At 40.4% G+C, this 25,523-nt stretch overlaps 1 protein-coding gene across 1 annotated transcript in view; it reads left to right on the forward strand.

Annotated features, from left to right (window-relative positions):
- Positions 1-25,523, forward strand: part of NEDD9 (neural precursor cell expressed, developmentally down-regulated 9) — a 214,667-nt gene that overhangs the window by 188,107 nt on the left and 1,037 nt on the right. The gene's annotated exons all lie outside the window — the stretch shown is intronic.

The raw sequence follows: 25,523 nt of genomic DNA on the forward strand, positions 1-25,523 counted from the left end.
CAGGCCCCCCCCCAAAAAAAAAAATTTAAAAAAAGGGCAAATAAGAAAGTTCAGCTTTTTAGTGACAACCCTGGGCTAGTTCAAGACTCACCAGGAAGACAGAGACAGTTTCCTGTTCCCCTAGTCAGTTAAAAGTCTGTCTGGGCTTTAGATGTTTCCCCACATACCACATCCACATTCTTCACAGTTTTTGAGGAAGGATGACAAAAGAAATTGCCATTCACCAGAGGACATGAAAAACAAGGATTCATGCATTCATTGAACATTTCTTGCCTGGCCGCCACAGCACGGATCGGCTGTGCCCATCAAGGCAAGGGCGGCCCCAGCCCGAGCAGTCGCCCAGCCTCCCAGCCAGGGTCTCTACCTGCTCAGCAAATGTGTGGTGCCCCAGCGGGGGCAGGAAGGAAATGGAAGTCCTGCTCTCTGCTTTGCTTTGTTTGAAGCCAAAAGTAAACATGCTTTGGAAACAATTTAAGGCAGATTACAGACAAAAGCCCAACTGAAGGTCAATCTTGTACGAAGAGCTTTAAAATGCAAGTACTTTTTAGATGGGACCCAAGAAAGTGAGAGGACAATGAAATCCATACAGAGAGAAAGAGAAAGAACAGTCAAAGATTGCCTGGCCTGTCCGGGGATTTGCTCTAAGGATTCCCATTTGCTTAACATTTGGGAAGTCTTCTCGAAAAGGCGGCCGTCATGATAACAGATGCCGTGTTCTGAACACAGCACTTGGTAGGGTGGAAGGCGGTGAGGACGGGCCTCGACGATCCTGAGAGCTCAGTTAGGAAGCCCTCGTGTCCGTGTAGGAGAAAGGGTGAAGGGAGCCTGGGCCAAAAGGGAGAGAGAAGCAGACAGACTCCAGGCGTATAGGAGAGGGAATCAACACGATTGATGAATTGCACATGGCACCTGATGCAGGGGTAGCTATGCTGAGGGTTTCTGGTTTGGGCATCGGGACGGATGTGGACCCATTCTGAACTAGGAAGCACCACAGTTCTGGATGTCTCCACGAAAGCAGCCTGGGGTGACACTATCCCAGCCTGGCACTGAACCCCGAGGCTAGGCAAAAGAGGGAATAAACAAGGCCATAGAAACCCCAAACAGTACCACGGGAAGACTCCGTTCAGCCCACCCTTCTTTCCTCCCAGGTCCTGAACGTGTAGGCACACGCTTATTTTGTGCTTGAAAGCAAGAAAAGAGAAGAAAAAAACAACCTTGAAAGGCTTTTAATGAGTAGAGGCCAGAACACCGGAGAGAAACCTTTAAAAGGGGCAACGGAAAAAGTTGGGCAGGCTGACTTTTATCTCAGGGTTTACTGTTACCAGTCTCTGACACAAATTCCTCCACCGCCTGGAGGGAAGACAGAGCCCATACCTCACAACACGATTTAAGCCCATCTCCTACCAACTATAATTAAGAAAACTGAGTTAACAGAAAGGGCACCCTCGTTTGTCTCCTCGTGGACAATTTTCCAGGGAGACAAGAGTCAGCAAGGAATGATGTTAAATGAAAACATACCCTTAATTTTCTCCGGCCCGCCTGGCAGTTAGGATACCATCAGACATCAGACACTATCTACACTTCCCCCACAACAGTTACCACGCAAAAGCAGTTTATGAGTCTCCTTTATGACCCAGGGAGCATAACAGAGGGTTTTTTCAGAACTGCCTGAGCCCTTTGTGATTTAAATCCCTATCAAAGAAGTTGAAGTCTCGAAGAACAATGGTTCTGAACGGGACATTTTAAACACTGGAAAAAGAAGCAACATATTCCAGAGTCTTGCACAACGTTGAACTACCAAGACAAAGGGGTTGGTGTGGTGTATTTTTAGGAGGATGTAAAAATGTAAATGGACCACTTGAGTTAAGGTTGTCCTTCCCCCTGGGCAATTATTTCCACCTATCTGTCTAGACATCCAATCAACACTAGGGAGAAAACCTAAGAGTTGACAAAAGAAGGTTTTAGTTGAATAATGGGTCCCCCAGTCTTGTTTGCAAAAGGAAAATCAACAAGCAAGAAAACAAAAGGTCTGCAAAGAACCTTCAGAAGAGGGCCTGTGGGGGCCTGTTGTGTGGAGGAAAGCGTTCTGGAGAAAAGTTAGCATGTCCTGTCGCTTGCAAAGGGGACCAGACTTGCGTGTTTACACTTCCCAGGCAGCCGCCCTTATTGGAAAGGGCCCTCCGAGAGTCCTTTATGTCCCTGCCACTGCAAATGGCCTACGCTCATTCACTCCAGGTAACAATGGCTTTATCTGGACACCACCTACGATGGTTCTGAAGCTTTTTATTTAGTGCCTACCATTTTGCTGATCTAAAGCAGCGTTCACTCGGGAGCCTTCAGGGTAGCCTCACACAGCACCCCCCTGTGGTGAGTTGGGAAAACAAAGAGTCCGGAAGGGCAATTTGGCTTTTCTGACAGATTCTGCCATCACCCTGCTTTTGCAGGAGATGCTAATGCAGACCTTGTTCGATGTTACACATATAAGCTTTTTTTAATGTTTTTATTATTTATTTTTGAGAGAGAGAGAAAGAGAGAGAGAGAGAGAGCAAGCAGGGAAGGGGCAGAGAGAGAAGGAGACACAGAATCCAAAGCAGGCTCCAGGCTCCGAGCTGTCAGCACAGAGCCCGATGCGGGGCTTGAACGCACACACCGGGAGATCATGCCCTGAGCTGAAGTCGGACGCTTAACCGACTGAGCCACCCAGGCGCCCTACAAATATAAAGCTTTTAAAAGAATTCTGCAGTGCTCTAGAAACACATAGCACTGCTCTTATTTCTCTGCCTGCACCTGTCCCTATCCTATTGTATATTTCAGACATAGGGCATCTGGAGTTCTTCTTTTCCATCTCATGGCCTGGAGTTCAAGTCATGTTTGCTGACTGGCTAACTGACCACATGAATGAATCTATTCCCCGAAAGTCTCCTACCAGTCCCACACTGGAGAAGCCCTTTGAACCAAAAGGACTTTGCAGGATCCTTAAAGATCACAAATAAAATCTGAAATCCCTCCAAAGGGCAGGGTTTAGAGTACTCATAAGTTCCGGTTGCATTGTTTCCCTTCATGTAAGTGATTTTCCATCATTCCTTTTAGTGCCTTCTTGTTGTGGTGGTTGTTGTTGCTGGGTGACTGCCATTTCGCTGCCAGCAATCTCCTGAGGTGGGATTTCCTGTTTCCTAGCTCCCTGCGGGCACAGCTCCAGGGCACTCCCTTGCAAGTTGGTGTAATGAGGCCAAACCCTCTGACCCTGGATTTAGAATCCGTGGTTTTGGATTAACTGTGTTGTTACGTTACCTTATGTGCTCTCTCGATGGGACTCGCCACTTCTGTTTCTTCCCCATCCTGGTACTCAGATCTTTAGACATCACAGCATTTACAGACCTTTCAACCACGGGACCTGGAAGTAAAAATCAATTACAGAGAAAATTGACAAGAGGCTAAGTGTTCAAGAAAAGCTCTATTACCAATAAGCAAAGCAAAGCAAAGACAGACGTATTCACGTTTAAGCATCGGGAATGTTTTGTCTCTTCTGAGTAACTGATCAGTTTTTTGTCATGGAAGTGAGATTTTTTTAACTAATTGATCATGTTTTCCTTTTTGCCTTTCCCATAGAGAAGTTCTGAGACAAATTCGATGCCAGTGTTAGTAACTATTTAGTAACCTACGGCTTGAGTATATGGGTTCTAACTTTTCGTCTAATCTTCTCTACCTAGATTATTCGCTATCCTCTCTTTTTAGCATACTATCTTTAATATCACATGTATTCGTGGGAAATATTTTGGCTGTGTAAGAGCTCAGATGCTCATGGGTGTGTAAAGAACCAGGGCTCTGCTTCTCCTTCCGCAGAGTCAAGATGTTTATAGGAGGATGGGCTGGGTCAGTCCTACTGGGCTCACAGCCATTCTGCCTACTGCCCAGGGTTCTGGGCTGGGACCAGTTCCGCTGGCGATTTCCGACACCCTAAATCAATCCTTCGTTGCAACGTCTCCCAGGTTTGGATGTGAAGCCAGTCCAGATTTCCATTTCTGCTGCTGTCTGCCTTCCCTCAAGGAACCGGTGCCCTTTCCTGAAATGTGGTCTCAGACATTACGGGTGAGGATCCCATTCCTTGTTCTCTCGGGAGGCATCTCAGCCGCTTTATCATTTCACAGATGCAAGCTTGACTCATCAGGGCCCAGAAACATCAAAGCCCCAAAGCTCTACCTGCGAGCAGTAACTCAGCCCTAACGAAATGCCCTGTGACGACTGGAAATCACAACAAAAGATGTGCGGACTTTCCAGCTGCAGGTGGAAGGAGCACATATTCCCCGCTTGTAACATTCCCGCGGAAGGGAAGGGAAGAACTTGCTTCCACCCTCACACGCATACGCGGCTCCCTATGACTGGTGCCTCCAAGTGGCAGAGGAACATCCTTTAGCCTCCCCCCAGACGGCTTATTAGCGGCAAGGGGAAAATAGTAATTATTTTGTCTGAGAAATCAGACAACCGCTTGATGGAGCATGGTGATCCGAGTCACCACCACCAGCGAGGGGCAGGCAGATATCGTGTGTCTCCAGAGATAAGATCCTGAGCCGGTCACCGCGTCTCCTATGTAGGACTGAATCTCCTTACCTAATCGCGACAAAGCATCAAACACAAGATGAAGAATGCTTGTTCTATTTTGTTAAAGGCAGGAGGGGAAACATACTCTGCAAAAAAATATCAAGGTCACACAAGACACGGGAAGGGGATGAAATGTGTCCAGATGAAGGAGGCAAGAGAGATTTGACAACGAGAATACCTAGAACTAGTCTGGAGCCCGTCCTGGCGGAAATGAGAAAAGACCTTATTACTGGGTTAACTGTCAACATTGAAATATAGACAGCAAACGAATAGAAGTATCTCATCAGTGCTACATTTACTAAAGAGAGACATGCGCTGATTGCGCAAAAGAACAGCCCTATTCCTAGCAAATACGCACTGACGTATTCTAGGGTAAAGGGCCACCGTGTGGGTATTTGCGTCTCAGAAGAAGAACGTTACACACGCTGACAACAAAGAATCGCAGGAAGTGTTATATTTCTTGTTGCACCTTCCTTTACAACCTTTCTGTAAATTTGGGATTATTTCCAAGTAAAACACTTTAAAAACAACAACAATACCTCAACCTTGGCCTCAGCAAAAGAACCTGGGTTTAAATCTTATCTCTGCCTCTTAGCTGTGGGATCTTCGGTGATCTTACTCTCTGCAAAGTTTGATCTCCTCGTCAGTAAAATGGGCATAATAATCGTTGCTGTGTAGGAGGCTTGTTTCAAAGCTGAAATTAAAACTTAATGTTTATGAAGCATTTAGAACAGGTTCTGGCATACAGTCAGCGTCATGCAATTGTTTGAAAAATGTGTCACCACAATTCTGAAGTTAAAAACAAAACAAACACACAAAACGGCTTTTTCCAAACCTAAATATCCCCTCTTAGGATCCACTGACTGACTAAATTAATACATCAGTGTTTTCAACGACTTAGCCTGAACTGTGTGTTAATTGCTAGGTGGCTAATCAGACAGATACGGTTCATCGAGTAAGGTCAGAAAGGTCGGGGGGAGCCTAAGCTATTTGTGTAACTTTGCTTTTATAAGAACAGTGAAATATATTACAAATCAGATATTCAGTTAAAATAAACACAGAGACGGGCACCTGGGTGGCTCAGTCAGTTGAGCGTCTGACTTCCGCTCCAGTCAGGATCTCATTGTTTGCGAGTTTGAGCCCCATATCGGGCTCTCTGCTGTCAGTGCACAGCCAGCTTCAGATCCTCTGTCCTTCTCTCTCTGCCCCTCCTCCACTTGCACTCTCTCTCTCAAAAACAAACACTTAAAAGAGTGAAAAAAAATAAAATAAAATAAAATAGAATAGAATAAAATAGAATAGAATAGAATAGAATAGAATAAAATAAAATAAAATAAAATAAAATAAAATAAAATAAAATAAACAGAGAAAATAAGTACTCATTGAACTGAACTGAACATATTTGAGTATTATATTGAGTTTCCAATACATAAAGGGGGAGAGGAAATATGATAACATCCTAGATGGTCCAGCCTTGGGGCGCCTGGGTGGTTCAGTTGGTTAAGCGTCTGACTTCGGCTCAGGTCATGATCTCACGGTTTGTGAGTTCAAGCCCTGCGTCGGGCTCTCTGCTGACAGCTCAGAGCCTGCTTTGGATTCTGTCTTCTTCTCTCTCTCTGCCCCTCCCCACGTATGCTGTTTCTCTGTGTCTCAAAAATAAGTAAATGTAAAAAAAAAAAAAAAAGAAAGAAAAAAAAAGAATTTAGATGGTCCAGCCTTGTTCGGGGCCACAAAGTAAGCAGAAAGTCAGAAATGGTCTCCTCACAGCCATGACTTATTTCAAACTTCATAGGAGAATGCCCTATTACACCAAAAACCCAATGAAGGAAAGGTAAAAATCTCCTCTTTTCAGCCTCTACTGTTGTTTCTCCTGGAAGACAGCAGAGTTAGGGCAACTAGGAGACTTTTTTGCAAAGTTCCTCAAGACTCTTGTCAGGAAGCCCTCTTGTCGACAGGGCCCGAGTGAGCTCTCTCTCCAAACATCCCTGGGCTGCAAGGTGCCTCAAAAGGCCACCTGGTTCATCCTCCGGGTTCCAAAACAATGATCACCTACAGCAACCAAGGGATGGTGTGCCTCCAACCCAGCAGGTCAAGGTGATTGCAGCGTGGAGACGGTGATGAATATTTGCTTGGGCTACCCCAGAGATAAGCAGCTTATTCACACTTCCCGCTTTGCCAAACTTTATCCTGGTCAAGCCAGGATAAAACAGCCTCACCATTCTCCTGCTGCAATGATGGGCTTTTTAATATTATTTTCAACAAAAAGTTTATTTAAATAAGACACTTGAGTTAAAAGAAAAGTTACTTAGGATTCATTTCCTTCCGAGAAATGTGTTCCAACTTAAAAACAGATTCCCCGCATGTAACAGCTATGTATAAAAGACTGTAAAATGTTTAAGTTGTCCTTGGTTTTACAATGATAAATGAAATCCATTGGAATTTTCTAAGCAGATAAAGTATGCAAAGGATTTTGTTGTTGTTGTTGCTTGTCAAACAATGAAAGCAAAATAATTTAATGGCATATAAAAATAAAAGTTGTGGGGCTCCTTGCTGGTTCAGTTGGTTAAGCATCTGACTCTTGATTTTGGCTCAGGTCATGATCTTGAGATCATGGGATCAAGCCCGCGTCAGGTGCCAAGCTGGGCATGAAACTTGCTTGGGATTCTCTCTCTCCCTCTCTCTCTGCCCCTGCCCTGCTCTCTCTCTCTCTCCAAATAAATACAAATAAACACTAAAAAACACTAAACACTAAACACTAAATAAATAAATAAATAAATAAATAAATAAATAAATAAAAATAAATAAAAGTTGAATGAGCCTTTTTACAGAAACCTTTTTCTCCCCTCCATTTCCTTTGGATGTCAACAGAATACATCAATGACCCTTTAGTAAAAAAAATAATAATAGCACAATAAACCTGGTCACAAAAGCCAGTTACTTGACGTACGACAAAAGAAAGGAGATGGGAAAAGGACCGAGTACAAGTCAGGGTGTGGTGGAATCGAACCGCCCTTTTCCAACTGAGAACAGCTTCTCATCTGAGTTCTGGAGGGAAGGAGCACATCACTTAATATTGTCATCCTTTGTCTCCACTGCACAGGTGCATTGGTTTCGCTGATTGCCCATCAAATTGGAATTTGATCTTCCTCAGTGACAAACCCTGTCATTCACAGGTTTTTATGCATTGGCTAGTGCTCACTCCTCGTAATCCCCAACAGATTACTCCTCGTAATCCCCACCTCCTTAAATTAATTGGCTCCCCGCTCCCTGTCTCAACCCTGCCTTGGGTTTTGCATCGGCCATGGCAGGTGCTGGACACTCTCCAGTCGCTGTGGCACAAGAGAGGCTCCAGGAGGGGCAGACAGGGGGTGGCCGGGGGAAGAAGGGAGAACGCAGTGATGCTTTTGAGAAGAATTCTGCTGTTCCCAAGTGTCCCTTTCATAAGGCCTCCCTGAGAAATTGCTCTCTTGGGTCTCAGACCTAGAAATGGTTAAGGTCTCCTGAGTAAGGGATTGGTTGTTGAAGGGCCCAGCGTTTGGTCCCATGCCCTACCCTTCTCCCTAAGGGATCCGACCCAGCCCCATCAACTTAATCCAGGCGAGAGTCATCTCTCTCTTAGATGGTAGCAAATGCCCCCCGAATGCGCCTCCCTGTTCTCATACTCGCCTTTTACAATGCAATTATCACACAGCAGCCAGGACGGCCTCTTAGAAACATAAATCACATCCTGTTACCCCCCCTCCCCCTGCTGCCCTGCAGTCCTCCTCTTTGCTCTTTGATTCAAACCTTGACTTATAAAGCCCTTCATGACCAGTGCTGACCTCTGACCTCAGCTCAGACCGCACTCACCCTCGCCTCCCACGTTCCAACCACAGGAGCCTCCTTTCTGTTCCTCAAATAAGCTAAAGTCACTCCTTGGTACCATCGGTCCTGCTGCCCTGAGGCTCCCTGCCGGACGGTTGAGATCAGGCATTTTGTGGTTGCCCAGAACTCAGGGGCTTTAACCTTCCAAATGAATGTCCCCTCCCAGCCACCTTCTAGCACATTCACTTCTCTTAACCCTCTCAGAACCCTTATTACTAGCTTTTCTGTTTCTTGCTTTTTTTTTTCTCTAGTTCCACCTAAAATGGGATCCCCTGGGAGAAGAAACCCCTCCTATCTTGTCCACTGCTGTGTTCTCAGAGCCAAATGGCGGCTGCAGCACGATAATTGCTAATAAGTATTTACTGAAAGAGTCTTAGGAACGCGGTAGACTTTGCAACCATGCGTTTTTCTCACAGCTGGGATCCCCAGTACTTTCAGAGTCAAAGGCAAGGCGCACTCCCACCCGCACCAGACCTTCCGGCATGCGCTTCGGGGAAACATCCTTAACTCCGAAGTTTCTTCATGCTTCTCTCCTCATTTTCCTCTGGCACCAATTTGCTCATCTTGAACAGTAGGTGCCAAGGGCTTGCATGCGCCACTAAGCTTCCCTCAACCCCTAATAAAATGTGGTGGTGTGCAAATGAACCGTGGAGGTGGACTTCTGCTAAATGTTACAAGATAGGTTTGTGTGGTTAACAAGAGGAATCAGTCACCTGTGTCATTCACCAACCACAAGCTGCTGAGAACAAAACCCAACACCCTCCCTATCTGAGTCAGTGCTGGGGAGGCCATGAGAAAAATAAAGTGCGCTGCAGAAAGCCAGTGTGAATCCTCAGGTCATGGCCGATGTCAGTTACCAGGTGTTAAGGGAGCAGACACCAGGCTGAGCTGGCCCCAGGACCAGCGAAGGCGAACGAGGTGACAGGAGCGGGTGGGTTGACCCTGCTCAGCCTCATCAGATGAGGCAACCTTTTTTTTTTTTTTTTAAATTGTAAATCAGGCTAAACGTTTTTATTGCTTATGGTATGTCTTTTTTTTTTTTTTAATTGTGGCAAGCACACACACACACACACACACACACACACACAAACACATCAAAACACACCATATAACACGAAATTTACCAACTTAACCATTCTTCCGTGCACAGTTCACTAGTGCTAAGTATATTCACATTGTGCAGAACCTTTTTATCTTCCCATACTGAAGCTTTCCCAACCTCCGGCAACCACCTTTCTGCTTTTTGTCCATGAATCTGTCTACCCTAGGAAACTCATATAAATGGAAGTGCGCAGTATTTCTCTTTTTTTGTGGCCGGCTCATTTCACTCAGCATCATGTCCCCAAGGTCCTGCCATGTTGTAGCATGTATCTGAATTCCCTTCCTTCATAAGGCTGGATATTATTCCATTGTATGTATGTGCCATGTTTTGTTTATCTATTCATCCGTTGGTAAAGCCAATTGGGCTTCTTCCGTCCCTTGCTTATTGTCAGATGGGACACTTCTGCACCTACGTGTTCCCTGCTTTGGTCTAAGGGACATCTGACCACGTCAGGGCACTGGTCAGCATTCATTTCTTTCACAAGGCCAGGGGAAAAAAAAAATCATACAACCACGTACACAGTTCCCTTCATGGTTCCCACCTGCAGGTGGACACAAATACTGCTTAACAAGCCTCTGGCCAGCCTCCTCACTCACTGTGCAGGTGGCTAGCTCAGGCCTTCTCCACTTTCCTCACGCCTTCCATGATGCGTAACTATGTAGCTTGCACCTTGCAGAAGCCTCTGTAGACACGGTCTGTTCAGTGATGGCATTACCTACCGCCTACCCTGTTGGTGAAGCCAGAAGCCAAAAACCATTCCATTCTTTCAAGCTCCAGATCCAACAGTGATTTGGCCTCTAGTATCGTAGAACCTGTCTGCTTTTCATTGCCACTCCTATGGCGAGTCCTTCATTGCCAGGGACCATCTTCATGAGCTAGACTACGGCAAGGGCCCCCTAAATGATCTGCCTGCGTGCACCCTGCCCGTCCCTATCCACGCTCCGTCCTGCATTCAGGGTAACTTTCTTCCAACTCCAGTGTGATTATGTCATCTCTCGGGGACACCCCAGTGTCCTCCTGGTGTGGCATACAAGGTCCTCCTTGACCGGAGCCTCGTCTCCTGCACCCTGTCCTGCCCACACTTGCGTCAGCCATGCCCTTCTTCACGCCATTTTACACCTTCTTAACTTTGCTCACTCCAGTTCTCCACCAAGCACACAACTGCCACGTTTCTTCACTGGCCTAATTCTTCATTACTCGGGAGTTACTCGTGCCTCCGTCCAATTCCTAAGCCCAGGCTCTTTCCTCCTGCACATCTTCTCTACTACTGGAGCACCTGTTTCACACTGCTCTTTCAGTTTTTCCAGGAATCATTTCTTTCCTCAGATTCCCATCAACAGTCTGAGTTTCTTGAACATGTTCCGGGGGCATAAAGTCACATTCTCCATCCCCCCACTGCCTTCTTTTCCATGCTAAGCAGACATTTCATAGGGTAATAGTGCATAGGAATTTCTCAAAAGCCTCACTGTTGAGCCTGAGTAACATATAAACAAATGCACTTTAGAATACTTAAATTGTGAATTATAGGTACAAAAGAAACCATAAACAATTTAAACTAGTGAAGAACTCCCCTGCTGTGTGCCTCTGTTTTATGTAAGTATTCATGCACAAGGGCTGAGTCACAGAACAATAAAGAATGGCTGTTCAGCTCAGCAGCAGAAACCACAAATGCTAAGGTCACAGACAGACATCCATTCTGTGTCCGCTTTTCAGTAGTTTATGAAAAATTAGGCTTTCAGTCTGAGGCTTTCTTTGTGTAAGCTCAAATTTCATTTTGGAAATTCTGAACAAGCTCTCTTCAATTAAAATGAATCACTTTTCCACATTATGAAAAATTTTAAATGTTTATGCAGAAAGTTGGTTGAACTTGGAGAACTGGTTGGTCAGAAAGGAATGAGAGCTGTCAAATAATATTAATAATAAAGATTTTGGTTAAGCAGGGTGAGGTTTTTAAAAGAAAGATGCTCCTTGGGGGAACATACCTTTTTTGAATTAGCAGTTTTAGGAAATGGGAATTTGGATAATCCTAAACTCAAGTGGCAAAAACGAAAGAGAAACATGGTCATCAAATTTCTTTATGTTTTCATAGAAAGACATCTTTTTAATTTATGAGACTAACAACAATCTTTTCTCTCTTGCAGATCTAACCGCATATTTTGTTTTATTTTTTTAAATGTTATTTATATTTGAGAGAGACAGACAGACCGAGTGCAAGTGGGGGGATGGTTGTTAGAGAGAGACAGAGGGAGACAGAATCCAAAGCAGGCTCCAGGCTCTGAGGTGTCAGCACAGAGCCTGATGCACGGCTTGAACTCACAGACTGCGAGATCATGACCTGAGCTGAAGTCGGACCCTTGACCGACTGAGCCACCCAGGAGCCCCCTAACTGCATATTTTCATATGAATTCTCTGAGATTGATTCCTCGAATAAGATAACATACTACAGTTATGTTAGCCACTGCTAGAATTTTCAGTTCTCTGGAGAAGGTGTCTGTCTTCATACTTATGTTTAAATAAAGAACAGCATCAAAATAAAGCAATTAGAAATTAAGTAACTAACTAAACTAAAATTTGCATTCAAAAATAAGAAGAAAAGAACAAAATAAACCAAAATGAAGTGGAGAAAGAGGATTTCATCTCTCTATAGAGATAAAAGCAAAAAGCAATGAAAATTAAACAACAAACAAAATGTAGAATCGATAAGTAAAATCAAGATTTTTGGCTTTCAAATGTCCAGCAAAAACCACAAATTCCCAGTGCCTGTGTGCAGGAAAAAAAGAAAAAAAAAAAAAAAAAAGAACCATGAGTCTATAACATTAGAAGTGAAAAGAGAGATATAATCATAGCATAGAGGAAAAACTACTAAATACAACTCTATGTGAGTGGGTTTGAAAATCTGGATGAAATAGGACAGTGCCTGGAAATTTTAATCATCAGAGAAAAACCAGGAAGAGATAGAAAATTTCATGAAAAATAACCCTTCGGAGAAAAAAAATGAAAAAGTTTCAAAGCACTATTTCCAAAATAAGACACTGCATTCAGATAGATTTTGAAGACAGTCCTATCAAAGTCCAGAGGAGGACATATATAATCCTGATGTGAATTAAAACTATTGCTGAATAGAGAAAAAGATGAAGAGTTTCTAATTCATCTTACAAGGTTTGCATAATCTTGATTCCAAAACAAGAGAAAAAAAGAGAAATAAGGACCAGTGTCCAAACGAATGAAACAGACACAGATTCTAAAAGGATATTCATAAATTGAAAGACATGCATACCTTAGTGCATTAAAAGAATCATGTGCCATAACTGAGTAAGGGTTAGTCCAGTTAGATAAGGCTACTATAACAGTAGAGAATCTGTTGGTGTAAACCACCACAAAAATAAGTTAAAAAAAAAAAAAAAAGATCCATATGACCATTTCTATAAAGACAAAAAAGATATCCAATAAAATCCCACATCCATTCCTAACATACAAAAGCCCTTTGTATATTGGACTAGAAAGATGCTTCCATAATCTGAAACCAAAAGCAAAGAGCATACATGTTAATAAAACAATAGTGTCATTTCCACAAAGGTACAAAATAAGAGAAGGATGTCTAACCAGTGCAATAAAGCAGTAAGAAGATACTCGTTTTGAGTTTAAAAATTTACTTTAAACAAGAAAAGCTTAAGTGAAAGGCGATTTATTATAAAGATTAAGGAAACCAAAGAATAGGAAATACAGATGGACATCACAAGGGACTAAAAGTAAGACTTGAAAAAATCCCTGTACCGAACTGTTGTCTTTAAATATCTGCCTGTCTCTCTAGAAGCAGCATGATCCCAGATTTTATTCATTCTTCGTCCTCAGAAAATCTACTACCTCATCTACTTCTATATGATCCACAATGCTTATTCCAAATGGCAGCCTCAGCACTAAAAACTGTATGACCTTTCAACCATTATCTTTTAAAATATTGCTATGCACTATTCTCTCTCTCCCCTCCTACTGCAACACCATTTAAATGTCTGTTAGACTTTCTCATTTGATCATATATGTGTCTTACCCTCTGGGAGGTACTTCTCTTTTTTTTTTTTTTTTTTTTTTGTCTTTCTATGCATCATTCTGCCTTGCTGTTCAGTTTGCTAATTCTCTCTTCAGCTGTATCTATACTATTTTGAGTTCTTAATTTTAGTTATTTTATTTTTCAGTTCTGTAATTTCCATTAATTTTTCTTGTGAATTTAAAATATGGTTATTTTTTTCAGTTCCTTCTTTATTTTTTTTTTAAGTTTACTTTTGGGAGAGAGAGAGAAAGAGAGAGAGAGGGAGGGAGAGAGAGAATGTGAGTGGGGGAGGGGCAGAGAGAGAGGGAGAAAGAGAGGATCCCAAGCAAGCTCTGCACTATCAGCACAGAGCCTGAGGACAGGCTCAAACTCATGAACCATGAGATCATGACCAGAGTGAAAATCAAGAGTGGGACACTTAACCAACTGACCCATCCAGGCGCCCCTCAGTTCTTGAAATTGCTGATGAGAGTTTCAATATGGTGATTTTCTATTTCTGTATCTTTCTGCCTTTATTAGTTGTAATTCTCCCGTAATGAATACTTTCCCTTCACCAACTATTTTGTTACATAAAAACTCAGTTTGAAAGGAAAAACAGGAAAAATGCTTTATTCTTCCTAGAGTAAGAGTTGATACCCTAGCAATCTCCAACGCTAATCATTGTTTTTAAATGTATAGCATTATATACACTCACGAAATTTTGAAACAGCTTGAGACAAATTCATATGCCATAATGTTCACAATTTATACTACAACATTCAAGGGTGTTTAGTATATTTACAGAGTTGTGCAACCATCACCATAATCTAATTGTAGAATATTCTCATCATCACCCAAAGAAACCTTGTACCTATTAGTAATCATTCAAATTCTGCTGGGTCTCTGCCCACCAAGCCTTAGGCAACCACTAACATATTTTCTTCTCAGTAGATTTGCCTACTTAGGGTATTTCATATAATGGTATCATACAATATGTGGTCTTCTGTGACTGGCTTCTTCCACTTAGCAACATATTTTTGAGTTTCATCCATGTACTGTATCCAATACTGTATCAGTATTTCAGTCCTTTTATTGCTGAATAATATTCTATTGTAAGGATATACCACGTTTTGCTGATCCATTCATCAGTTGATGGACATTAAGTTGTATTCACTCTTAGCTCTATGAATAATGCTGGTATGAGCATTTGCATACAAGATTTTATGTGGACGTATGTTTTCATTTTCTTGGGCAGATAACTGCCTAAGGGAATTGCTGGGTTATACGGTAACTTTGTGTTTAACATTTTGAGGAACTGTCAAACTCTTTTCCAAAGTGACAGCACTTTGCACACTTACACTAGCAGCATATGAGTTTCCAGATTCCCCACTTTCATCAACTTATCATTGTCCTTTTTGTTATAGCCATTCTAGTGGGTATGAAGCGATATATCGTTACGAGTTTTATTTAAATCTTTCTAACAACTAATGATATTGAGCATTGTCTTACATGTTTTTAGCCATTCATTATCTCTTTTGGAGAAATGTCTACTCACAATCTTCACCCATTTTTTAATTGGGCTGTCTATTATTATGGAGCTGTAAGAATTCCTTATACATTCTGAATACAAGTCCCTAATCAGATATATGATTTGAGAACATTTGGGAATGTAGGTGCACAAGTTTTGTTCTTTTTCAAGATTGTTCAGGTTGTTCTGATTCTCTTGCATAGCCATACAAATTTAGGATCAGCTTATCAATTGCTGGAAAAAAAAAAAGCCACCTGGAATTTTGACAGGGATTGTGTCAAATCTATAGATAAAATGGGTGTATTGATATCTCAACAATATTAACTTTTCCAATCTGTTAACATAGGATGTCTTCCCATTTATTTAAATCTTCTTTAATTTCTTCCAACATTGTTTTGTAATTTTCAGTGTGCAATTCTTGCATCATTTTGTTACATTTATTCCTAAGTATTTTGTTGTTTTTGTAGCTGATGTAAAGGAAATTATCTTCTTCATTTCATTTTCAGATTGTTTATTGCTACTATATAAAAATGCATTTTTATATTGAACCTGATTATTAGTTCTAACATTTTTTAGCAGTGAATAAAAGTAGTTTTACTTCTTTCTCTCCAACAGGAATGCTTTTCTCCTTCCTTCCTTTTTTTCTTCCCTCCTTCCCCCTCTCCCTCCCTCTTTTCCTTCCTTCCTTCCTTTTCTTTTTCTTTCTCTTCCTTCATTCATTCCTCTCTCTCTCCCTCTCTCCCTTCCTCCCTTCCTTCCTTCTTTCTTTTTTCCCCACCATTTGCCCTGGCTAGAATCTCTAGTACAATACTGAAGAGGCAAGAGTGGACAAGCTTGTCTTATTCTGAACTTACACATTTTTATATAATGTGTTTCTATCAATTGTAGCCATTATTCTCTTATTGAGCTAAAATTTTCCCATTTTTGGTCAGTGGGAGTCTATTTCTACTTAATTCCTGTGAACTTTTAATACGATTGCTTTAGCCTTTGATTGCTTTCTCACTTTCTGATATAAGAAGATGTCCCGGATCCAACTAGTGTTTCCCTGGTCCTGGAATCATCAAGTTTTCTAAAAATGCTCTCCTTTAAGTGGGAAATGATATTTAGAGACCACAATCTGGGCATAAGGGGTAACTATTCCTATGAGTCATCATTTCTTCTAGTCCCTATAGTTGACAGAACTAGGAAGTAAGATTTTTTTATGTAATAAAGGAAAAAGTCACAAATTCACATTTATATTTTTAATTTAAATATAAAATTCCAAGGTTTTACTTAAATTCTTTGTACACTTTTATCTCATTTCACTTACACTGAAAATGTTGATCCCTTTTAAGGGTGATATAATTAGATATTTGTTTTATCTTATAATATTAATATAACAGCTTCCAAGTAATAACATCAATAGTATTACTGAAAATTAAATACTGAATACCATTCAAGGTTTTTGAGGTTTTTTGGCAGTTATTTTTGTCACTAGAATATATCCCATGAGAGATGTACAGACAAATTAGTATAATGTAAAGTCACTTAGAGATTTTTTTCTCTTTGTGATTATGGTACCAACTTGATATACACTTAGGTTTATTTGTTTCCACTCATTTACTATTTTTATTGCTTGCTTTCACTCCTTTTTAATTTTTGTATTTTAATTACATAGAACATTTATAGTTCTCCAACATCAAAACTACTGAAGAAGATATTTTCACAGAAGGTTTGCTTCCATCCATCTCCCCCTCTATCCTACTCCCTCACTCCCCTGTAAGTAACTTTTTTTCCTTTGAAAATTATCCCCACACAGTATAGAAAAGGCAATAGTTAACAACCTTGCATTCTTGTCTAAACCCAATAGACTGGTTGTATTATATTACCATTTTCCTATACCACTAGGTTCAAATTGCCAAAATTTTGTTTAGAATTTTTGCATCCATATCCATAAGACAGACTGACTTGTAATTTTCCTTTCTTGCAATTTTCTTGCCACATTATGCTGGCTTCATAAAAAGAGTTCATGAGTGTTTCTTCTTTGTTCATTCCTTTTATGTGGTGAATTAAACTAATTATTTTAAAAATAATAACCAAGCATTGTTCGTGGAGTAAACCCAAACAAAACAGCATAGAGTTATGTTTTGTTCTTAAACCTATTCTGACAATCTTTGTCTTTTAACTGGAGTGTTTAGTACATTTATATTTACTGTAATCACTAATTATTTGTTGTTTATGTAGTTTACCTGTTTTATGTTTCTTTTTCTTTCCCTTCTTCCCTTCTTTTAAAGAATCATTTACTTTTACCTCTCCATTAGCTTTTCAGTTATACATTCTTTTACTATTCTTAAACGAAGCATTTCTTCTACTATTCTTACATAATGTATTTCTCAGGTTATAGTTATACTGAGTATCTTAGAGATTGCAACATGTAAATTAGTATTTACACTCCCCCAAAATATTCATTCCTTAGAACACTTTTCTCTATTTATCCCCATCCTTCTTTATGTTTTATTATGTTTTGATTCAATGTAAATTTTTAAAGTCATGTTATTATTGCTGTATAGTCAATAGTCACTTACATTTACCTATATATCTTTTCTATTGCTCTTTAATCCTTCACATATCTTCATTTCCATCTGGGACTCTTCTCCTTGTGCTGAAGGCACTCTTTTTAAACAATAATTATTGATTTTTTGCTGTATATTTCTATTAATCTTTTAAAAAAATTTTTTTAATGTTTACTTATTTTTGAGAGACACAGAGAGAGAGAGAGAGAGAGAACAAGCAGGGGAGGGCAAGAGATAGAGGGAGACGCAGAATCCAAAGCAGGCTCCAGGCTCCGAGCTGTCAGCACAGAGCCCAACACAGGGCTCAAACCCACGAACCACAAGATCATGATCTGAGCCGAAGTCAGACACTTAACCGACTGAGCCACTTGAGGAGCCCCTGAGTCTTAATGCACACATAGATTCGTGTATGCACCACCACAATTGTGATGCAGTACATGAAAACTCCATTTAATACTTCTTCTAAGTCTACCAGTGACATATGTAATATATACCCTCAGCTTTTGTTTTTCTGGAAATACCTTTATTTACTTTAGAAGGTTATTATCACCAGATATAGAATTCTAGACTGGCTATTATTTCCTGTCAGCCTTTTAAAGGTGTCATTCCATCATTTGGTTTTCATAATTTCTGTTGAGATGTTAACTTTCGGTCTTGTTGCTTCTTTGAAAATAATGCATCTTGTTTTCTCTACTTGCCTTTATCATTTCCTCTTTGCCTTTGATTTTTAACAATTTGATTATGATGTGCCAAGTGTGTAGTTTCTTTGCCTTTATCCTGCTTAAGGTTCTTAGCAACTTTTGATTCTGTGACTCAAAATTTTTTATCATTTTTGGGAAAGTCTTGGTTATTGTCCCTTCAAATATTACTTCTGCCACATTATCTTCTTCCCTTCTTGAATTCCAATTACATGTGTTAGAATGTTTCATATGATAGGTTATGTCTCTTATACTCCTTTCTGTATTTTCTATCCTTTTAGTACTTCGGTCAAGATTTTTCTACTACCTTATCTCCAGCTTGCCAGCTCTCTCTTCAGGTGTGTCCAACATGCATGTTAAACCAGCATGCTAATTTTGATTACTATATTTTTCAGTTCTAAAATTTCTCTATTATTATTAAATGTCTAGATTCTTGTCCTTTAACAAAATTCTTCCCTTTTCCATTTATTTTCTTGATCACATTAATTAGAACTATTTTAAATCTGTGTCTGATAACTGTAATCATCTGGAACACCTCTGAGTATATTTCTATTATGTTTTCCTCTTGGCCCTACTTCTTAGATCCTACTAATTTTAGATTGAACACTAATCACTGTGCCCGAAAGAGTGTAGAGGCTCCAGATGAAGTGATTTTCCTACAGGAAGAATTCAATCTATGGTCTGGCAGGCAGCTAGAGTACGGACAGTTTATCTCAATGCGATGGGGGACTGAGTTGCAACAAGGTTTGCTCCACCCTAATGTACCCCCTCATAAGGGTCTCAACTGAAAGTCTAGGGCATTTACTAGATGCTTGCTGCCTCTTAGATCCTGATTTCCAGTTTGTATCTCCACAACAACCTAAAAATTCCACTCTGCACTCCAGCTGCTTTTCTTGCCTTCATAGCCTTTCACTTTATGGACTAAGAATCCCCAAGTCCTTCAAAGAGAACACCACCAAATATCAGGCTCACTTCTCTGCACCTCCCCTTTTTTCTGGAACCTGGGCTTGTAGAGTCTTGGTTGATTTGGGAACCCACTCCAAGCATTAGCTCCTCAGACCTGTGAGACTGCCAAGGGCTCTGCCTCTTCCGTGCCTCTTAGCGTCCCTCCTGGACCAAATCTCTCAGCTTCTTTCTCAATGCCAAGGATCATCGATGCCAAGAGGAGAAAAGCAGCTTTCAGGATGTTGGGCTTACTTCAGTGAGGTTCCCTCTCTCTGATCCTTTGACCCTTCCACTCCAGGCTGTCCCAGTGGCTCCCTGAAAAACTCAAAAAGATCCATTTCAGTTGTGTCCATCTCTGTCAGTTGTTCTCAGTGAAAATCAGCAGTTTTCCGCTACCTACTCCATCATATCTGGAAATGGGAGTTGCCCCTCCGTTTCCTTTGACAACTGTGTGGTACTTCACTTTGTAGATATGCTGGAGTTTATTTAACCAGTTCTCTGTTGAAAAACACTTCCGTTGTCCCAGCCTTTTGCTATAACAAATAAGCAAAATATTCACAGTGAATAGCCTTCTGCATATATCTCCATATATATGCAGTTGGGTATCTGCAAATGCATATAAAATTTTGCTAGCTGTTCCCAATTTCACTCACAGAAGTTGTACTGTCTTGTGTCCCTACCGACGCTGTGTGAAAGCACCTGTTTTCACATAGCCTTGCCAAAATTTACATTGTCAAACTTTGGAGATTTTGTTTCAACCTGATAGATAAGAGACAGTTTCCCAGTAGTCTGACACGCATTTCTCTTATTGAGAATGAAGGCTATTAGTGTACTTTTCCTGTGAACTCTCTATTCATACATTTGCTTATTTTTAAAATCAGGTTGTGTATCTTTCTCTTCTCAATTTTTAGGAAATCCTTATTACATTGAGCATATTAGTGTAAGTTACAAAATGTTTCCCAATTTGTAATTATCTTGTGATTCCACTTATTTTGTTTTGTTTGCACTGTTGTCAAATTTCTTCTCTTATTGAATCGATTTTTTTTTTTTTTTCAGTTAGAAATTTCCATTCAGGTTATACAATAAGATTCACCCATAGTTTTCTTCCAGTACTTGGGTGTTTTTTTTTCCCCATTTTTGTTTTGTTTTCACTTAGATCTTTAACACAGTTGTAATTTATCCTGGACTACTTTACGAGAAAAAGATCTAATATTTTTCTTTTTTCCTTGCTGTTACCTATTTGCTCCACCACAATTTAAAGTTAATTTTCCCCTCTGATTCAGAGCCTCTTTTGTAACACACTAAATTTTTCTTAATTACATTTCTGGGCAATGTGTTAGTTTCTAAGTCTTTCCCTGAGCCAGTACCTTTCTGCTTTAATTTAGAGGATTTTAAGTGTCTCGGTATATTCTAAGAGGATTAGCTACGCATTAGATATTCTTTCCAACTATTTCCTGGCTATTCTCTGTTGTTTATTCTTCCACATAAACTTCATAATCGACTTACCTAGTTCTGAAAAAAAAAAAAGTCTGAGGAAATTTTTATTGAGGTTGTATTAATTAAATAACTAATTTAGGGAGACAATAGCATCTTTAGGATCTTAAGTTTCCCTTTGAAGGATAGGTATTTTTTTCAATTTGTTCAAAGCTATTTTAATATCTTTCAAGGATGCTTTACAGTTTTACTATTTTTGCATATTTCTTCTTAGGTTTCTGTGTAGGTGTTTAAATTTTTGTTGTATACAGGGTCTTCTCTTCCATTGTATCTTCAAACTGCTTATCATTCATATATTTGAAGGCTATTGATTCCAGTATGCTCATTTTTTATCATACTAGTTTATTATCTTATGGTTGGTAGCACTTGTCCATTGATTCGTATCCTTTGTTTTTTTCCAGACATTACCAACAAAGGGTTTGCCTCTTCCTTTCCAGTTCTCAGGAATCTAATTGTTTTCTCTTATTTAATGGGAGTAACTAACATTCCAATGCGATGTTAAACAACTGGAGAAGTAGTGGGTATCCTCCTCTTCTTCCTGACTTTGAGGAGATGCCTCCCTAAAGTGTTTGACATTTGACAATCACATAGGAAGCTGGATTTTGGACTGATATGCACACACACACACACACACACACACACACACACTCACACACACAGTTTTATTAGGTTAAAAATAGTATTGCCATGCTATTTTTTTCATTATACGCTGGGCATTTGCATTTGAAAAATTATTTGTAGAAATGAGGCCTAGGATGATATAGTTTGCTCCAGAGAGAATTTTTGTTGCTTATGCCATAATTTGGGGCACTATTAATAATCCAGACTAATCCTATTCTAATTTTAGGTTTTAGATTTTCTAGCCCTTTCAAATGACTTGAAAAGAGGCTGTGTTCCATAAGGGGGCCCATTTAATTCTAGTCCACCCTACTTTTAGGGGGCAGCTCTTCATGACTCTGATCCAAAGTACAGGGTATGTCCCAAGGTCTCCAACTTTGGCAAGCTCTGGACCCAGGACTCTTCCTCATAGCCTCAAGAAGTTTTTAAAAGTGTAGCTCAATATTTCAGTTCCCTATTCAAGATCTGCAAATGTTCCCCAGACAAGAGTAGCCCCAACACTAAGCTCACTCTTGATTTCTGTCTTCTCCCAGATCCTGACCAGTAATTTTTCACTACCTTAATTCTTTGATGATTTTAAAACCGAATTTATGTTTTATCTAGCTTTAGTTTTATCTTTAGCAAGAAGGTTGGTCTGAATCACCTCGTTCTCTGTTAGCAAAAGCAGCGCACCTAGTTGATGACAACAAATTAAAAATTAGGGGACCCTGGGTGGCTCAGTGGGTTAAGCGTCCAACTTTGTCTCAGGTCATGATCTCACGGTTCGTGGGTTCGAGCCCCATGTCGGGCTCTGTGTTGACAGCTCAGAGCCTGGAGCCTGCTTCAGATTCTGTGTCTTCCTCTCTCTGCCCCTCTCCCACTTGCGATCTGTCTCTCTCTCAGACATAAATAAACATTAAAAGATTTTTAAAAATCAATTTAGGGGCACCTGGGTGGCTCAGGCGGTTAAGCATCTGACTCTTGATTTCAGCTCAGGCCACAATCTCACGGTTGTGATATCCTTTTATGACTAAGAAGTAATAAAACAACAAAATTTACGTCCACAACATGCCCCCCAAAGTAGCATAACCTCATAGTCATACCTTACATTTTATGTAATTTACACATCCTCTAAGCTCTCCTAGGCTTCTCTTAAGGCACATGAGATGTTATAAAACACTTAACGCTCAGAAAATGCTGAGCTCGGGGCACCTGGGTGGCTCAGTCGGTTAAGCATCTGACTTCGGCTCAGGTCATGATCTCGCGGTCTGTGAGTTCGAGCCCCGCATTAGGCTCTGTGCTGACAGCTCAGAGCCTGGAGCCTGCTTCAGATTCTGTGTCTCCCTCTCTCTCTGACCCTCCCTCGTTCATGCTCTGTCTTTCTCTGTCTCAAAAATAAAAATAAACATTAAAAAAAGAAAGAAAGAAAATGCTGAGCTCTTCCTTGATTCTTATTTGTTGCCTAAGCAAATTCTTCCATGGAAATCCCTCTCTCCCCACGCACAAGCAAAAAAATAAGCAAACAAAAAAACAACAACAGAAAAAGCATAAGGCATTTCTAATTCTTGGCTCCTTTACCACTGCGCCAAATATAACGTGATGTGAGATCTCTTGATTGGATCACGTACTTCGGTGGGACTCTATCCCCAAGTTCCTCGATCTCATTTCTTTCAGGCATGACTCATTGGTTTAACAACCATACTTAAGAATTTGAACCAAATACTTTTGTAACAGTTTAAAAAGCAACTACCCAGAAGATTACGAGTCTCTTGGGCAGGTTGGCTAATATAGTTGGCATAGGATCTGACACTGAATGAGAATTGGCAATGCAGAAAACAGCCCTTGAAGGCAGCAACCGTAGGGAACCTAGGGAGGGAAGGAGAGACGGACCCATTTCAGGCAGGGCCCAGAGGTGCTACATATTTGGTTTCCAAGGTTCAAAATATACATCCATCACCAGGGATCTCTTCTGGCAACACAAAAGACTACCTAGGTGATGCAGACCAGCCTTCCTTTTCACTGCAAACACATAGAACAGTCAGATGTAATAGTTGTTTTTAATTGTGGTATTTCATAATGCAGCTACAAAGAAAGAAGGGGAGATAACTAGGAGCCAGGAACCAAGACAGAAATCAAAACTGGAGAAGTGAGAGGGAGCTGAGGCAGCACTGGGGTATGGAGGCCCACCAACAACAGGGTCCTGACAAAGACCCTGGGACCCTGACAATGCGGGCAGCAGACGTGGGCTCCAAACGGCAGGGGGCAGAGGCACTGGAACCAAGCAGAGGCATGAATCACTAAGCCTCATTTCTGAAAGGGGGACTAGAAGTTTTTGCACATCGGCCCAGGAAAGAGACAAGAAATTTGGTCATTTATGCATCTTGGGTAGGGGAAAATACTACCCTGAGGAATCAAAAACCTCAGGCATCTTCCATATGTGGGTATGAAAGAACATAATCCATAGCACTATCTTCGACCATATAAAAATAAGTTCAAAACGGATTAAAGGCTTAAATATAAAAATTAAAGAAAAATCCTTGGCAACTATGCATTTAGAGTAAGGATGGCAGAGATCTTCTTAACCAATACTGGAAACCCACAAGTTACTTAATAAAGACTGATATACATTTGGCTCTCTAGTCTTTTAAAATGCTTCATGACAAAAGGTAGCATAAACAAAATTAATAAACAAAAATAGACTCTGTCAATACAGAGGAGAAAAGGTTAGTAACTGCAGTATACAAACATTCCTTATTGAGTAACAAGAACGGAACAAAAACTAGAAAAAGGACACATAATATGGAGATAACTGACAGGTGACAAAAATTCAAATGGCCAACAAACGTATGAAAAAATGGGCAAACTTACTAATACCATTGGAAATGCCCACTAAATTTACGGTGAGCTATTTACTCCATATCCATCAGACTGGCAAAAGTTTTAAATATTCATAATACCTATTTGTTGTTGGGATTCAGGAAAAGAGATGGTTTCAGGAACATGTGAATTATTACAGCTTTATTGGAAAGTAATCTGGCAGTTACTATTACAATTTTTAAAACTATACTTCATATCTCACTTCTGATAATCCATCCCTGGGGCCAGCAAACTATGGCTATGGGCCAAATCCAAACAACTACCAGGCTTTACAAATTAAGTTTTATTGAAACACAGCCACTCGTTTGTTTACATATTATCTATGGCTGCTTCAGGGCAAAAGCAGGGGTCAGAGAAGATGGTGTGACCCATCAAGCCTAAAATATTTATTATCTGGCTTTTTTCAGGGCAAGTTTGCTGACCCTTGCTCCATCCCATGGAAATAAAAGCACAAGTCTATAGAGCTTTTTGTACAGCATTGTATATTGGAACACCGCTTGTAAGGACAAACAAAATGAAAGTCCGTTGTTAGAACGTGTCTGCATAAATTGTAATATGTCCATACCATGGAACAGTAAGTCTTAAAAGCAATGAGTTGGGGGTGCCTGGGTGGCTCAGTCAGTTAAACAACTGACTCTTGATTTCAGATCATATCACAATCTCATGGCTCATGAGACGGAGTCCCACGTCTACGCTGACAGCACGTAGCCTGCTTGGGATTCTCTCTCTCTCTCTCTCTCTCTCTCTCTCTCTCTCTCTCCCCCTTCCCTGCTTGTGTGCATGTGCTCTCTCTCTTTTGCTCTCTCTCAAAATAAATAAATAAATAACTATTTTTAAAAACCTATTAGATAACAGTATGAATATTTAAAAAAATAAAAACATGAATTAACATTTTACCAGTCGATTCGTAAGGATTTCCAGGAGGTATCTTTGAATAATATATCAAGAAGCATATGTACAATTCTACTTTCATGAAATAAACAATAACCAATCTATATGTCAAATATATTTGTATATAAAGGCTTAGTTTAAGATAATGTAACTATAAACTTCTGTCTCCCTAAAAAAAAAAAAAAAAAAAAAAAGATGACGGGTGCCTGGGTGGCTCAGTCGGTTGAGCATCCGACTTTGGCTCAGGTCATGATCTCACAGCTCGTGGTTTGAGCCCCATGTCGGGCTCTGTGCCGACAGCTCAGAGCCTGAAGCCTGCTTCAGATTCTGTATCTCCCTCTCTCTCTCT

This window comes from Panthera uncia (assembly GCF_023721935.1).
Source record: "Panthera uncia isolate 11264 chromosome B2 unlocalized genomic scaffold, Puncia_PCG_1.0 HiC_scaffold_25, whole genome shotgun sequence".
Taxonomy (NCBI): Eukaryota; Metazoa; Chordata; class Mammalia; order Carnivora; family Felidae; genus Panthera; species Panthera uncia.